The sequence below is a fragment of the Callorhinus ursinus genome, unplaced genomic scaffold (assembly GCF_003265705.2).
Source record: "Callorhinus ursinus isolate GAN/ISIS: 27379988/994484 unplaced genomic scaffold, GSC_fseal_2.0 scaffold40, whole genome shotgun sequence".
NCBI lineage: Eukaryota > Metazoa > Chordata > Mammalia > Carnivora > Otariidae > Callorhinus > Callorhinus ursinus.
The window spans coordinates 4355452-4371192 of NW_027397102.1; positions in this window are offsets into that span (position 1 = coordinate 4355452).

Consider the following 15741-nt stretch of genomic DNA (forward strand, 5'->3'; position numbering starts at 1 on the left):
CTCAGCCCCTCCCCTTGCTCATGCTGGAACATGCACGTGTGCTCTCTCCCTCTTTCTCTCTCTTAAATAATAAATAAATAAATAAATAAAATCTTGAAAAATAAGTGTTTTTTCTATTTGGGGGAATAATTTAAGAAGGGTTGGTATTAATTTGAGTGTTTTTTAGAGTTTACTTGTGACACTATCTAGTCTTATGTTTTTCTTATTGAGGTGTATGTGTTTGTTTGTTTGTTTTTAAATTTCAGTATAATTGACACACAGTGTTACTTTAGTTTTAGGTGTACAACATAATGATTTGACAATTTATATATTATGCTATGTTTACCACAAGGGTACCTATCATCTGTCACCACACATCACTATTTTATTCTCATTGACTATATTTGTTAGCAAGTTTTTGATTACTGTTTAAATCTCCTGAAATATTATTGGTCTATTCAGGCTTTCTATTTATTCTTGATTCAATTTTGGTGCATTGTATGTTTCTAAAATTAACTCATTTCTTCTAGGTTGCTCAAATTGTTGGTGTATAATTATTCATAGTAGTCCCTTATGATTATTTTTATTTCTGAGGTATATGCAATGTCTCTTCATTTGTTTCATATTATTTATTTGAGTGTTCTTTATTTCTTAGTGTAAAAATTGATTAATTTGTATATAATTTTAAGAACTCAACACTTAGTTTTATTTTTTCTATTGTTTCTGTATTTAATTTATTTCTACTCTTCCCTTCTAATTCCTTTCTTATGTTAATTTTGGTTTTAGTTTGTTCTTTTTTCCAGTTCCATGAGGCAAAAATTCAAGTTGTTTATATGAGATCTTTCTATTAATGCGGGTGATTATCACTATAAACTTCTATACTAATAATGTTTTTCTTATATTACACAAGGTTTGGTATGTTGTGCTTTTAATTTCATTTGTTTCGAGATGATTTGTTAAATTCTGTTTTGATTTCCTCTTCAACCAGTTTTTGAGAGTGTAATGTTACTATAATAGATACACAAAAAATAAAGAGGAAGAAATCCAAACATAACACTAAGGAAATCCGTCAAAGCACAAAACAAGAGAAATAGAGAAAAAGAAAGGAACAGGGAACAACTACAGAAGTAACGAGAAAACAAATTAACAAAATGGCAATAAGTGGGTACCTATCAGTAATTAATTTAAATGTATGTGAGTAAATGCTCCAGTCAAGACATAGAGTGACTGAATAGACAAAAAAACAAGACCCATCTATATGCTGTCTACAAGAGTCTCAATTCAGATTTAAAGACACATACATATTGGAAGTGAAGGAATGGAAAAAGATATTTCATGCAAATGGAAGTGAAAAAAATAGCTGGGGTAGTAATACTTATATCAGATAAAGTAGACTTTAAAAAATGCTTTAGCAGGAGACAAAGAAGGGCATTATATAATGACAAAGGGATCAACCTAATAAAAGGATATAACAATTGTAAATTTCTATGTGCCCAACATTGGAGTCCCTAAATGATAAAGGAAATACTAACAGATAAAGGGAGAAATTGACAGTAATACGATAATAGTAGGGGGATTTAACAGCCCACTTGTATCAAAGGGTAGACCATCCAGGCAAAAAATCAATAAGAAAACAGTGGCTTTGATTTACACAATTAAACCAAATGGACCTAACATATATACAGAACATTTCATCCAAAAACAACAGAATACACACTCTTTTCAAGTGCACATGGAATATTCTCCAGAATAGACCATATATATTTTTTAAATTTTTTATTAACATGCAATGTATTATTTGTTTCAGGGGTACAGGTCTGTGATTCACCAGTCATACACAATTCACAGTGCTTACCATAGTACATACCCTCCCCAATGTCCACCGCCCAGTCACCACATCCCTCCCACTCCCCTCCACTCCAACAACCCAGTTTGTTTCCTGAAATTAAGACTCTATTATGGTTTGTTTCCCTCTCTGGTTTCATCTTGTTTCATTTTTCCCTCCCTTCCCCTATGATCCTCTGTCTTGTTTCTCAAATTCCTCATATCAGGGAGATCATATGATACTTGTCTTTCTCTGATTGACTTATTTCACTTAGCATAATACCCTCTCACATCATTGCAAATGGCAAAATTTCATTTTTTGATGGCTGCATAATATTCCATTGTATACACATACCACATCTTCTTTATCCATTCATCTGTTGATGGACATCTAGGCACCTTCTATAATTTGGCTATTGTGGACATTGCTGCTATAAACATAGAGGTGCACGTGCCCCTTTGGATCACTACATTTGTATCTTTCTGGTAAATACCCAGTAGAGCAATTGCTGGGTCATATGGTAGCTCTATTTTCAACTCTTTGAGGAACCTCCATACTGTTTTCCAGAGTGGCTGTATCAGCTTGCATTCCCACCAACAGAGAAAGAGGGTTCCCCTTTCTCCACATCCTCACCAACATCTGTGTTTCCTGACTTGTTAATTTTAGCCATTCTGACTGGTATGAGGTGGTATCTCATTGAGGTTTTGATTTGGATTTCCCTGATGCCAAGTGATTTTGAGCACTTTTTCACGTGTCTGTTGGCCTTTTGGATGTCTTCTTTGGAAAAATATCTGTTCATGTCTTCTGCCCATTTCTTGATTGGATTATTTGTTCTTTGGGTGTTAAGTTTGATAAGTTCTTTATAGATTTTGTGTATCAGCCCTTTATCTGATATGTCATTTGCAAATACCTTCTCCCATTCTGTCGGTTGTCTTTTGGTTTTGGTGACTGTTTCTTTTGTTGTGCAAAAGCTTTTTATCTTGATGAAGTCCCAATAGTTCATTTTTGCCCTTGCTTCCCTTGTCTTTGGCGATGTTTCTAGGAAGAAGTTGCTGCAGTTGAGGTGGAAGAGGTTGTTGCCTGTGGACCATATGTTAACCATAAAACAAGTTTTGATACATTTAAGAAGATTAAAATCATACCAAGCATCTTTTATGACAATAGTATGAAACCAGAAATTGATTATAAGAAAAAAAAAAACTTGGAAGAAACACAAACATGTGGAGGCTAAATCATATGCTACTAACAACCAAAAGGTCAAAGAAGAAATCAAAGAGGACATAAAAGCAAATACACAGAGATAAATTAAAATGGAAACACATGGTCCAAAATATTTTGGATGCAATAAAAGCAGTTTTAAGATGCACGTTTATAGCAATACACTCTACTTCAAGAAGAAAGAAAAATCTTAAATAGACAACCTAAACTTATACCTAAAAAAATCTAGAAAGAGAAAAACAAATCCCAAAGGTAGTAGAACAAAGAAAACAATAAAGATCAGAACAGCAATTAATGAAATAGAGTCTACAAAAAGCAATAGAAATGGTTAATGAAGCCAAGAGCCTGTCCTTTTTTAAAAGATAAACAAAATTAGTAAAACCTTAGTCACACACATCAAATAAAGAGAGAAATAGAACTCAAAAATAAAATAAAAATCAGTAAAATATGAAAAAGAAAGGCAAGAAAGGATCAGGGAAAATCTTCAGGCACAAACGTAAACCAAGAAATAAAATGGCAATAAATACATATCTATCAATAATTACTTTGAATGTAAATGGAATAAATACTCAAAAGACATAGGATGTCAGAATGGATAAAAATCAAGACCCATCTATATGCTCCCTACAAGAGGCACATTTTAGATCTAAACACACTCATAGGTTGAAAGTAAAAGGATGTCTCACATCTATTATGCAAGTGAATGTCAAAAGAAGGATGGAGTAACAACACTTATATCAGAAAAAAAATATTGTATGTTGGCTAACTGAACATAATAAAAAAAGAAAAAATAGACTTTAAACCAAAGACTGTAACAAGTGACAAAGAAGGACACTATAGATAATAAAAAGAATAATCCAACAAGAAGATATAACAATTGTAAATATGCACCAAACGTAGGAATACCCAAATACATAAAACATTTAATAACAAATGTAAAGGAACTCATTGATAATAATACAATAACAGTAGGGGACTTTAACACCCCAATTAAATAAATGGACAGATCATCTAAACATAAAATAAACAAGGAAAAAATGGCATTGAACAATATACTAGGATAGATGGAATTAACAGACATATTCAGAACATTTCACCCTAAAGCAGCAGAATACACATTCTTTTCAAGCACACATGTAACATTTTCCAGAATAGATCACATATTAGCCCACAAAACCAGGCTCAACAAGTTCAAGAAGGTTGAAGACATACCATACATCTTTTCTGAACACAATACTATGAAAGTGGAAATCAACCACAAGAAAAAATCTGGAAAGACCACAAATGCATGGAAGTTAAATAACATGCTACTAAACAATGAATGGGTCAACCAGCAAATAAAAGAAGAAATTAAAATACATCAAAACAAATGAAAATGTAAACACAACAGTCTAAAACCTTTGGGATGCAGCAAAAACGGTCCTAAGAGGGAAGACCTACCTCAAGAAGCAAGAAAGCTCTCAAATAAACAATGTAACTTTACACCTAAAGCAGCTGGAAAAAGAACAACAAACAAAACCTAGAACCAGCAGAAAGACGGAAATGATAAAGATTAGAGCAGAAAAGTAATTATATAGAAACTAAAACAACAAGAACAACAAACAGATCAATGAAATCAGCAGTTGGTTCTTTGAAAAGAGAAACAAAATTGATAAACCTGTAGCTAGATTTATGAAAAAGAACAAAGGACCCAAATAAATAAAATTACAAATGAGAGAGGAGAAATAACAACCAACACTGCAGAAATACAATTATAAGAGGATATTACAAAAAAACTATATGCCAACAAATTGGACAACCTAGAAGAAATGGACACATTTCTAGAAACATATGAGCTACCAAAACTGAAACAAGAAGAAATAGAAAAATTGAATGGACCAATAACCAGCAAAGAAATTGAATCAGTAATCAAAAAACTCCCAGCCAAAACCAAACCAAAACAAAACTCCCAACCAAAACAAAAACAAAACAAAACAGAACTCCTAACAAAAGTCCAGAACCAGATGGCCTCACAGGTGAATTCTACCAAACATTTAAAGAAGAGTTAATAACTGTTTTCCTCAAACTCTTTCAAAAAATAAAAGAGCAAAGAAAGTTTTCAAATCCATTTTATTAAGCCATGATTAACTTGATACCAAAACCAAATAAAAACACCACAAGAAAAAGAAAGAAAACTACAGGCCAATATCCTTGATGCAAACATAGATGCAACAACCTCCAGCAAAATATTAGCAAAGTATTGCTATCCTGGCTTTATTTTTACTACCATTTGCATAATAAATACATTTCAATCTCCTCAATTTTTAAAAAAGATTTTATTTATTTATTTATTCATTTGACAGAGAGAGAGAGAAAGCACAAGCAGGAGGAGTAGCAGACAGAAGCAAAGGGAGAAGCAGGCTTCCCGCTGAACAAGGACCCCCCCAACCCCCCTGGGCTCAATCCCAGGGCCCCAGGATCATGACCTGAGCCAAAGGCAGACACTTAACCGACTGAGCCACTCAGGCGTCCCTCCATCTCTTCAATTTTGATTTGCATGTTGCTTTAGATGTGAAATGAGTCTCTTGTAGGCAGCATGTAGACAGGTCTTGATTTTTATCCATTCAGTCACCCTCTGTCTTTTTATTGGGATATTTGGTCCATTTACAATAAAAGCAATTATTGATAGGTATGTAATTATTGTCATTTTGTTACTTGCTTTATAGTATTTTTTGTAGTTCTTCTCTTGCTTTCTTTGCTCATGGTCTGGTGACTTTCTTAATGATATAGTGGATTCTTTCTTCTTTATTTTTTTGTATATCTATTTCTGGTTTTTCATTTGTTGTTACTATTAAGTTTTTACATAATATTTTATGCATATAGCAGTTTATGTTAACTTGATGATTAATTTTGAATATTATGTTTGAACTAATTAGTTACTTTTCTCCCACCATGTTTTAGGTATATGATGATACTTTACATCCTTTCATTTTATGAATACCTTGACTGATTGTTATGGGTATACTTAATTTTACTGCTTTTGTGCTTTCTACTTTTCTTACTATTGCTTATGGTCTTTCCTTTCTACTCAGAGTCCCCTTTAACATTTCTTGTAGGGCTGGTTAAGCAGTCATGAGTTTCTTTAACTTTTTTTTAAAGATTTTATTTATTTATTTGACAGAGAGAGAGAGAGAAAGGTAGAGAGACAGCATGCACACAAGCAGGGGGAGTGGCAGAAGGAGGGGGAGAAGCAGACTCCCCACTGAGCAGGGAGCCTGACATGGGGCTCGATCCCAGGACCCAGAGATCATGACCTGAGTCAAAGACAGATGCTTAACCAACTGAGCCACTCAGGTGCCCCGAGTTTCTTTATGTTTTGTCTGGGAAATGATCTCTCCTTCTATTCAGAATGATAAGCTTGATGGATAAAGTATTCTTGGCTGCAGGTTTTTTTCTTTCGGAACTTTGAATATATCATGCCATTCTCTTTTGGCCTGCAAAGTTTTGAAAAATCAGCTGATAGCCTTATTGGGTTTTCCTTGCATATGACTGTTTTCTCTTGCTGCTTTTAAAATCCTCTCATTATCACTACTTTATGCCATTTCAATTACTATGTGTCTAGGTATGGACCTCCTTGGGGTTTTGTTGTTGTTGTTGTTGAGGGCACTCCGTGTTTCCTGGATCTGGATTTCTGTTTCCTTCCCCATATTAGGGAAGATTTCAGTCATTATTTTTTCAAATAAATTTTGTGCCCTTCTTTCTCTCTCTTCTTTTTCAGGGATCTCTAAAATGTGAATGTTTCTATAATTGATGGTGTTGTGGGAGTTCCCTAAATCTATTTTCATTTTTTTATTATTATATTTCTCTCTCTATTCAGCTTGATTGCTTTCCATTACTCTCTCTTCCAGGTTGCTGATCAGCATTAGGGGTGAGGGTGCCCTTTGTTACCATGTCTCCATCTCTCTTGCTGTTCTTTTTTGCCACTCTCTTGTCTTTAGTTGTGCATGGATGAAGTGAGTTCAGGGTCTTCCTACAGTGCCATCTTGGACCAATACCCAACCACTTTCAGTCTTGATGAGATGATATTTTGCAGGGCATAAATCTCATCAATCAGCACATTTTGTGTTCTTGATTGTCTCTTAAACCTTTTGATTGTTCAAGCCTTCTTTTTGTAGTTCTCAGTAGTTGAGGGTATGCCCAAACCCATCAGTGTCCTAAAGGAATGGATTGCAGTCAGCACTTAGATTCAGGCTGGTTGTAAGCCAGACCCTCACACAGATGTTGGAAAAGTATGTAATACGGTCCCTTTCAGGGAGAAACTGGGAGGTAAACACTTTTATTGTTCCTCTGCACAGAGCTGGTATACAGCTGTGTGTGTGGTGTATTCCTGAGCTCTTTAAGCATTTTTTTTATTTGCTACAGACCTGAGGGACTCTTGAATGCAAACCCCATTAGCTACTAGATTATGGTTACCTGAAGACACATTTTTTTTAGGCTGTAGCCACAAGTGCTGTGGTGTCAGATGTGTGTCCTAGTTCATTCCAAGAAGATATTGGCAACTTGGATTGAGCCAGAGGGAGAGGGCAAAAGAGGTGTCTACAGGATTCCTGGTTTCTGGGGGAAATCACAATCAACCCCTAGATTTGTGTCAATTAAAAGCCTGACCTTCAGGCAGCAGCTTTTGAGGTATGCAAATAGATTTCTTTTAGGAAAAGACTGGGACATAGGCATTTCTACCCGCTCCCTCTGATGAGCTCTGTTGGGATGACCAATTAAGAAATATTTCTTTGTTTGCTATGATTTGTGTGACTTCTCAATGGAGGGGCCATTGGCTGTCAGAGCCAGGTAATCTGTGGACCCATCCATTGGGTGGAAGCCACAGAAACTATGGCACAAATGTATACTAGCTTCTTCCAGGGAGATACTGTTAACTTAAAGCAGCCTGTTTTAATAGTGTTTTCTTGTTCACCCAATGTGTATGAACCACTCTGCTAGTTTCTGGATTCCCTTCAGAGGGAATTTGTGTCTAGCCATTCATTTAGTGTAGTCATGGGAGGAGGAGAGTCAGGAGCCACTTATGCCATCATCTTTGAAGACCGCCTTATTGAAGAGAGTATTTTTTAAAAAGTAGACTGTTTAACCATTTGAAATGATGCAGAGAAAAAAATATCTGTATCACATTTTTGATTTTCAGTTACTAAATGACTTTGCATTCCTGGGAAAATCCCATTCAGTTATGATATATTATCATTTTCCTATGTTGTTGGATTTGGTTTGATTGTACTTTGTTGAGGAATTTTGAGTCTATCTTTATATATACAGCCCAATTAGTCTATATTTTTCTTTTCCTGTGATGTCTTTAATTTTTAAAAAGATTTTATTTATTTATTTGGGGGAAAGAGAGAGCAAGCAGGGGAAGAACAAAGGGCACTGCAGAAGGAGAGGGAGAAGCTGACTCTGCTGAGCAGGGAACCCGATGTGGGGTGCGATCCCAGGACCCCAAGATCATGACCTGAGCAGAAGGCAGACACTTAACCGACTGAGCCACCTAGGGGCCCCATCTTTGTCTAATTTTGACATAAGGATAAAAATGTCCTATGGAAAGAATATCAAAGTGTTCCCTCCACTTCAATTTTCTCAAAGAATTTGTTTTCAAAGAATTTTTGTTGGTTCTTCTTTAAAGTTTTGGTAGAGCAAGGGAAATAATCAATAAAACTAAAAGACACCCCATGGAATGGGAGAAGATATTTGCAAATGACACATCTGATAAAGGGTTAGTATCCAAAATGTACAAAGAACTTAAGCTCAACACCCAAAAAACAAATAGTCTAGTTAAGAAATGGGCAGAAGACATAAATAAACACTTTTCCAAAGAAGACATCCAGATGCCTAACAGACACATGAAAAGATGCTCAACATCACTCATCATCAGGGAAATACAAATCAACACCATGATGAGTTACTATATCACACCTGTCAGGATGGCTAAAATTAACCATACAAGAAACAACAGGTGTTGGCTAGGATGTGGAGAAAGGGGAGCCCTCTTGCACTGTTGGTGGGAATGCAAACTGGTGCAGCCACTCTGGAAAACAGTATGGAGTTTCCTCAAAATCTTAAAAATAACTACCCTGTGATCCAGCAATTGCATTACTAAGTATTTACCCAAGAGATACAAAAATACAGATTCGAAGGGATACATGCACCCTGATGTTTATAGCAACATTATCAATAAGAGCCCAAATGATGTCCATCAACTAATGAATGGATAAAAAAGATGTGATTATATATATCCATCCACACAATGGAGTATTACTCAGCCTTCAAAAAGAATGAAATCCTGTTATTTGCTAAGAACATGGATGGAGCTAGAGTGTATTATGCTAAGTGAAATGAGTCAGTCAGAGAAAGACAAATACCATATGATTTCACTCATTTGTGAAATTTAAGAAAGAAGACAGATGGGCATAAGGGAAGGGGGAAAAGAGAAAAAAGGAGAGAGGGAAATAAGCCCTAAAAGACTCTTAATGATAGAGAATGAACTGAGGGTTGATGGAGAGCAGTAAGTGGAGGATAGGCTAGATGGGTGATGGGTATTAAGGAGGGCATTTGTTATGATGAGCACCGGGTGTTGTATGTAAGTGATGAAACACTTAATTCTACTCCAGAAACCAATGTTGTACTGTATGCTAACTACTTAAAATTTAAATTAAAAAATAATAAAAATAAAAATAAAAATAAAAAAAACAAATAATAAGATTTTGGTATAATTCATTAGTTAAGCCACACAGTCCTGGGATTTTCTTTGCACAAAGTTTTTCAAACTATTAAGCCAATATCTTCTATTCCAATTTTCTATTTTTTTCTTGATTCAGTTTTTGTAGTTTCTTCTATGAATTTTTCTATTTCATTTAGGTTATTTGATTGGTTGGCATACTGGTGCTCATAGTATTCCACTATAATTTTTTTTCCTCTAAGATTAGTAATGATATCCTCTTCTTTTTTATTTCAACAGTTTGCTCTTCTGACCTTTACCTTGATTTGTACAGTTAAAAGTTGGTCTGTATAGTTAAAAGTTTGTCAAAATTTTTTCAAAGATCCTTCTTTTGGTTTCATTGATTTATTTTTCTATTTTGTTATTTCCACTTTATTTTTTATTTTTTTAAAACTTTTTATTTATTTATTCATGAGAGAGAGAGAGAGAGAGAGGCAGAGGGAGAAGCAGGCTCCCAAGGAGCAGGGAGCCCGATGCGGGACTCGATCGCAGGACCCCGGGATCATGACCTGAGCCGAAGGCAGACGCTTAACCATCTGAGCCAGCCAGGCGCCCTGTTATTTCCACTTTAAACTTTATTATTTCCTTTCTTCCACTTCTTTTGGGTTTAATGTGCCCTTTTATTAATGATGAATTCTCTGTTTTTGTTTATGTGAGAAGGCCTTAATTTCTTCTTTATTTTTGAAAGACGTTGTTAGAGTTAAAATTGTTGGTTGGTAGGGTTTTTTTTTCCATTTAGTACTTTGAATATCTCATCCTAACATTTTCTGTCTTGTACAGTTTTTTAAAAAGATTTTATTTATTTGAGACAGAGAGAGAGAGAGAACAAGCCAAGGGGAGGGGCAGAAGGAGAGGGAGGGAGAAGCAGCCTTTGCTGAGCAGGAAGCCCGATGCAGGGCTTGACTCCAGGACACAGAGATCATGACCTGAGCTGAAGGAAGATGCTTAACCAACTGAGCCACCCAGGCAATCCCCCCACCTTTTTTTTTTTAAATGAGAAGTCATCTTCTAACCTTATTAAGTATACCTTGTACATGATGAGTCATTTTTCTCTTGGAGCTTTCAAGATTCTCTTTTTCTTTGGTATTTGACAGTTAGATATGTCTAAATGTGGAGATCTTTGATTTCATCCTACATGAAGATCATTAAGAAACTGGAATGCTTTTCCCCAAATTTGGGAAGTTTTCAGCCACTATTTCTTTTTTGTTTGTTTTAAGTTTTTATTTAAATTCAAGTTAGTTAACATATAGTGAAATATTAGTTTCAGGAGTAGAATTTAATGATTCATCACTTACATACAACATGCAGTGCTCATCACAAGTGTCCCCCTTAATACCCATCACCCATTTAACCCATCTCCTTTCCCACCTCCCCTCCAGCAACCCTCAGTTTGTTCTTTATAGTTAGTCTGTTTGATGGTTTGCCTAACTCTTTTTTCCCCTACATTCATCTGTTTTGTTTCTTAAAGTCCACATATGAGTGAAATCATATGGTATTTGTTTTTCTCTGACTGACTTATTTGGCTTAACATAATACATGCTAGCTCCATTCATGTCATTGCAAATGATAAGATTTTGTTCTTTTTTTATGTTGAGTAATATTCAATTGTATATATATACCACTTCTTCTTTATCCATTCATCAGTTGATGGGCATTTGGACTCTTTCCATAATTTGGCTATTGCTTATAATGTTGCTATAAACATCAGGGTGTGTGTGTCCCTTCAAATGAGTATTTTTGTATTCTTTGGATAAATACTTAGTAGTGCAATTGCTGGATCATAGGGTAGTTCTATTTTTGACTTTTGAGGAACCTCCATATTGTATTTCAGAGTGGCTGCATGTTTTCAGCCACTCTTTCTTTACATATTATTTCTGCTTATTACTCTCTCTTCTCTTATTTTCAGGACACCCATTACATGTATGTTGGTACAAGTGATGATGTCCCAAAGTTTTTTGATGCTCTGTTCATTTTTTTTCATTATTTTTTCCTGTTGTTGAAATACCAGTCGATCTATCTTCAAGTTTGCTGGTTGATTTTTCTGACAATTAAAATCTTCTATGGATTATCTCTAGTGAATTTTTTATTTAAGTTTTTGCATTTTTCTAGCCCTTAATTTCTTCTTGGTTCTTTAATAATTTTTATTTTTTAATTGATATTCTCCATTTGGTTAGACATCATTCTCATCCAAAAGAGGAAGATACATAGCTTGTATTTAAATGGCAGAAGTAACAATTTCCTACAAAGAATGCTGCAGAAAGCCTGCTTAAATGGGAATCTTACTTTGCATGACTGATTTTGTATTACCTGGACTGTTTGGAGAATTCTAGGATTTTGGGGAACTCTATTTTCAGATTTCAACAAAATTTTGCCTTCTTACAGTAGTTCTGTATTTCTTTTGACATTCTTTCTTACCTGCTGCTGCTCTTCTATTCTTCAAAAATTTGGTAACCATACAAAGTTTTTATACTGTGTTCTGATTTTTTGTTTATTTGTTTGTTTGTTTTTCAATCCTGTGTTACCTATCTTTCTTAGACTGCCCACCTTCCAACCAGCTTTGGCTTATACTCAGAAATCAGCATTCATTTTTTCCTACAGTAGAAGCCCCTTCTTTTTTCTAAACTCAGCTTAGGGTTAAAAAGAAAGCATAAGCTTTAAATATATTTCCAGTAAGATATTGATAAAAATTTACCTCCTCAAAGGTACAAGCTTCTTAAAATCAGTGTCCTGAAACCAAAACAATCACAAGCTGGAAAAATTTTATACTTACTGTAAGAATTTTTATTAGTTGGATAGAGTTCACATCATGTCAATCACTAGTTATTCCACACTGACTATTTCTTTGCATAGTCTATCTTGTTTGGAGTCAGCAATTAAGGTTTGAAATGAGAGATGCTGAAGTTTTGGGTGAAGGATGCTAGTTTTAGCTTATAAATTTTAGATCGAATTTGTTTGAGAGAAGATTGAAATCAATCTTTGAATAGTTGTATTTTTCTTAAACATGAATCTTTACTTATGCTTATCCATGGTTGTCAGTTTTGGACTGAGGTGCCCATTGTTGAAAGTACTTGATCTATGGGCCAGTTGTTAAAAGGGCTCTCTCCACAGAATATCTTAAGTCTGAGTTTGCTTCGGGAAAATATCTGTGAAATTTTTCTTCCATGAATTTGTTTGCTCATCAATGAACAATTATTTTCAAAGATCGAATCGGATCCAGGCTGAGGCTGAGAGGCTTTCCAGGAGGTCCTTTCTGTGTTTCCTGGTGTGCCCAGTGCAGTCACGATGGTATCTGATCTCTGGCAGCAGAGTTAAGTAGTGGCTAGGGGTTCTGATGCTGGCCTCCAGTAGTGCCCATATCTAAATAGAATATCATGGTAAAGACAATGACTGGATTAACCTGTGAAATCTCAAGAGTCTAAGCTATTCCCTAGACTAAAGGGCTGGGCTTCACAAAACTGGCAAATTGGTTTTTTGTTTCCACCTTTTTTCCCCCTTAACCCTTCCCCTGGCTTAACCCCATTTATCATTCTAAATGTACACAATGCTTTCCTAAACCATACTTCAGCTCTCTAGATAGCCCTTACTCCCATGCTTTAACTTAGTCTCTGTCTCCAAAGCAAAATTGCCATTCACATAAGTAAGGCTTTACTACTGCTAACTATTCTTTGATGTACTTATCATTGCAAAGCATTAAAATGTGTATAAATTAAAAAGTTTGACTTTGATGAGCTGGCATTTCTTTGGTATCTTCTTATCAGATAGTTGTCAATAAGTGTCTAAATCTTTAACAGAACAAACTGTGTACCCATGTCTGTACTAAGAATTCAATATACCCAACAAATATTTATTGGATGTTTTCTATGTCTCAGGCACTCTCTTAGGTGTTCAGAGATATAAGTTGAATCAAGTCCCTTAGAATCCTGGGTCAGAGACAGAATCAACATGAGAGTCATAGAAAAATGTATTGAACACACAATGAGTACAAGGAAATGAAGACAACAATGTTTGCACAGAAGATGCCAGATTTAGTATGGTTCTTTAAAGGGGAAGATATTAGTTTAGGTAGAGGGGAGGACAGTGGGTACTTCAGGTTGGAACAACAATGTGAACAAAGAGTCAAAGAAAATGGGCACAAAATTTGTCAACAGCTGAGATGAGGTTAGTTGGTTGAGTATTAAAGAGGGTGGTGGAATACTTGGGTAAGTTGGGAAATTGAATTTGATAGATGTGTGGGAAAGCTTGAAGTAGTCTTTAAAAGGCAGGCAAAGGAGTTGAGACTTAATTTGATAAATGATAAGGAGTCATTATAAGCACTTGAATAAAAGAGTGACCTGGCAAAAGCTAAATTTACAAAAATTACATTAAACAGTGATTAATGTGTAAGAAAAAAACAGGAAAGGACAATGCCTGAGGTCAGGGAAGACAACAAAAGACTGCTACAAATATTTCAGATATGGGTTTATGATGAAAAGACTAGGGAACTGAAGAGACACTGAGAAAGGAGAGCAAGAGGCAAACCCAAAAAGTATTTTACAACAGCAGACAAAATATGGTTTTGTCATGTTGGTAACAGAAGATGGAGAAGAAGGAAATAGTAAGAGAGCAGTCTGAAATTTTTAATCTTGGGGACAAAAAGAAAGATGTATGTAGACAGAAATGACTACAGGAATGTGGATCCAGTTTTGTAGTTAGAAAAAAAAAGAGTATTGATTCATCTTGAAATTGTTGACAGGGCTCCTAGGAATTCCTTGCATGCATTTGGAGACACATCATTTGTGTGGCACAGGTGAGAAAGAGAGAAAGAGAGAGACCGAGAGACAGAAACAGAGAAGGGAAGGGAAGGGAAGGAAAAGAAAGGGAAAGGAAAGGAAGGGAGAGAATGAAAGGAAGATAGAGGAGTGATTTCAGAATCATGACAGCATAAGATGTCTCCTTATTCAAAAACAATGATTCAGCATCCATACACATATAAAAGTACCTCTGTGGGAGTTGTGGGACACCCAGGGAACCAGAGCATTTTGCCCATTGATGCATTGGTTAATAGGCAGACAGACTTTGCTACCAGGTGTGGGACCTACAAAAGACTGTGAACGTATTATGGCCCATCTGAGGTGCAGTCTAGGAGTGCCTGTAGAACACTGACATAGGTTATCTCCTATAGAGGAGAGAGTCTTTGTGGAAATCTAGGCTTCAGGAAAATTTCTAGCAGTTCACTGGAGATAGGGGAGAAAGAGACAGAGAGAAAGAGAGAGACAGAGAGAGAGAGAGAGAGAGAGAGAGAGAGAGAGAGAGAGATTGGATACATGGCTTAGAAAAACATGGGTAAGAAAAACAACATGGGTAAGAAAAACAGCCTGACATTATCACTATCATTATTCCCCCAAGGTGGCACAGCTTATAACTCTACAGACCATGATTTCTCCCAGAGGGGAAAGGGAAAATCAATAAGTGAATGCACAGCTTGCTTCCCTAGTTATGTTGGACACTTTAAAAAGATTCATTTCTATCTTGCAGTATCCAGAGCATTAAAATATGAGCTTCATAATTGGGAGAGCAAGCAGATCAGAAGAGTGGTATATAAGATTCCTGGAGGGCACTGAAGGCACATGGTCCCTGTTGACTGTGTTCTGGACTTCATCAGAAAGCCTGCCCATGAGCCTCCATGGAAAAAACTCAACAATGGATTTCCCCAAATGACACACAGTCATCCCTAGTGCAACACATGGCAAATACATTTACCCCCATTCTTTGGCTGGCTTCTTGTGCATGCTTCTGAGAGTTGTGGTGAGGGAGGGATCTAGTAGACAGTGCACATGCACAGAGAAAAGACCATGGTGTGCATGCAAGGGAAAAACCACAAACTTGAGCTATCGTGTCACCCTTTGGAAAACAAAAAGAGGATATCAGCAGCAGGCATGGTGCATTGTAGGATGAAGGGAAGACACACAGGCTTAAAAATTCTGCC